This window comes from Tupaia chinensis, unplaced genomic scaffold, assembly GCF_000334495.1.
Source record: "Tupaia chinensis unplaced genomic scaffold, TupChi_1.0 Scaffold000600_1, whole genome shotgun sequence".
Taxonomy (NCBI): Eukaryota; Metazoa; Chordata; class Mammalia; order Scandentia; family Tupaiidae; genus Tupaia; species Tupaia belangeri.
Genome location: NW_006160117.1, coordinates 3262624 through 3265102, shown reverse-complemented (window position 1 = coordinate 3265102; position 2479 = coordinate 3262624). Strand labels below are relative to the sequence as shown.

General features: G+C 33.6%; 1 non-coding gene across 1 annotated transcript; it reads left to right on the top strand.

Annotated features, from left to right (window-relative positions):
• Positions 1-1944: 1944 nt before the first annotated feature.
• LOC114009672 (U1 spliceosomal RNA) lies at positions 1945-2108 on the top strand. The gene has a single exon (XR_003551051.1). It is a non-coding gene; the product is annotated as a U1 spliceosomal RNA (small nuclear RNA).
• Positions 2109-2479: the final 371 nt, after the last annotated feature.

The following is a 2479-nucleotide window of genomic DNA, read 5'->3' as shown; positions in this document are numbered from 1 at the left end:
AGCTCTGGCACCATAAATAGTACTGCCTGGCAGAGAGGATTAGAGAAGATATATGAAAGAATTTATAACATAAGATAACCTGGACTTTTCCAGCCCAGCATTGTAACCTGTAGAGACTGCAAAAAACCAACCACATCAGAGGATTATCTTGAGAAAGACTTCAAGGGAAGAAAAAGAGACCGATCTTTGCTAGCAGATGGTCTATCACAGAATATGTGGTAGGCAGGGCTGAATTGAGAAGGTGTATGTGTGACTTGTGTGTTGGGCATTTGCTTTTCAACAATTTGAGTAGTTGACATGTAAGTATTTTCTCAAAAATATTTAAAACCATATTGTTTCTGTTGTCATAGAGTCACAAACAAAATTATAATAAATATTTTGAACATAAAAAAGAAAGGAACAAAAAGAATAAAATATTTGGAAATAAATATAACCAAAGAGTGAAAGATCTATACATTGAAAATTATAAGACATGGCTAAAATAAATTTTTACAGATATGTAAAAAATTAACAAAATTCATATATAACCATAGAAGATCCAAAAGGGCCAAAACAATCTTGAGAAACCTAGAAGCCCCACATGTTCTGATTTCAAAACTTTACAAAATTTTAGTCATCAAACAGTATGGTACTGGCATAAAGACAAGTGAACAGAATAGAGTCCAGAAATAAGCCCAATCATATATTATCAATTAATCTTCAAGGAAGGTGTCAAGAATAAAAAATTAAGAAAGGATAGTCTCACAAATGGCGTTTGTCAGACTGGATATCCAGGTACATAAAAATGAAATAAGGAATTTATCTTACACCATACACAGAAATGAAATCAAAATATTAGCTCATAGGGAAAGTTGTGATGCATTTTTCTATGTTTTTCTATGCAAAAATGCATCATGACTTTCCCAATGACCCAATAGATTAGATCTAAACATAAAACCTGAAACTGTACAATTCTTAAAAGAAAACATGGGAAAAAGGCTTAATGGCATTGGTCTTGTCAATGATTTATTGGGTATGACATCAAAAGAATAGGCAACAAAAGTCAAAATAGGCAAGTGGGACTATATTAAACTAAGTCTTTGGCACTGCGAACAATAAATAGCATGAAAAAGGCAATGTATGAACAGGGAGAAGAATGTATTTTCAACCATATATCTAATAAGGGGTTAATGTCCCAAATATATAACAAATCCCTATAACTCAAAGCAGAAAACCAAATAACCAGATTTTAAAATTAGCAAGGAGCCTGAATAGATATTTCTCTAAAAAAAGACATACAAATAGCCAATAGCTACATAAAAAGATGGTCAATATCACTAATCATAAGACAACTGTAAATTAAAACCACAATAAGAGATCACCTCACATCTGTTAAAATCGCTATTATCAAAGAGACAAGAGATAAGTATTGGTGAGCTGTTCGTGGGAAAGTTAAATAGTACAGCTGGCACAGAGAACAGTATGAATGCTGCTCAAAAATTAAAAATAGAACTTCAATATGACCCAGAAATCCCACTTCTGGGTATTTGATTAAAAAAAAAATGAAGCCAGGTGTTGTAAAGGTGTCTGCACTTGATGTTCTCTACAACTTTACAACATTATTTACGACAGCCAAGAGGTGGAAACAACCTAAGCATCCACTGACACATGAATGGATAAAGAAAAGGTGGCATATACATTCGATGGAATATAACTCGACTTAAATAAGGAAAGTCTGCCATGCACTACAGCATGGATGGCCCTTGAGGAAATTATGCTAAGTAGAATACATCAGTCACAGAAGGACAAATAGTGCATGATACTGCTTATATGAGGTATGTAGTCATTTTCATAGAAACAGAAAATAGAATGGTGATTGTCAGAGTCTGAAGGTAGGGAAATTGAGAATTGCTGTTGAATGACTATAAAATTTCAATCATTCAATATAAAAAAGTCTTAGAGATTATACTTACCTGGCGGGGGAGATACCATGATCATGAAGGTGGTTTTCCCAGGGTGAGGCTCATCCATTGCACTCTGGATGTGCTGACCCCTGCAATTTCCCCAAATGTGGGAAACTCAACTGCATAATTTGTGGTAGTGGGGGACTGCGTTCGCGCTCTCCCCTGAAAAAAAAAAAAAGTTTTAGAGATTTATTCTATATTTGTTTACAGTTAACAATATTGTAATGTGCACTTAAAAATTAAGAGGGTAGATTTCTTGTTATGTGCTTTTATCCCACAATAGAAAAATTATAACAAGCACAAAAGAGCAATGACATACGAAAAAAGCAAAACAAGAGAAAAAAAATACACACATATACGTACAAAAACATATGCTAGGTTTCAAATAGTAATGTTTCTGAAATATTTATTTAGGGAGGAGAAACATTATTTAAAAAATCTGCATTAAATATTTCCCAAAGATGTGGTCCCCTTTCAACTGACCCCATCTTCCCAAAGTGATTTCCTGAAATCTGTTTTCATTAGCAACATCATTC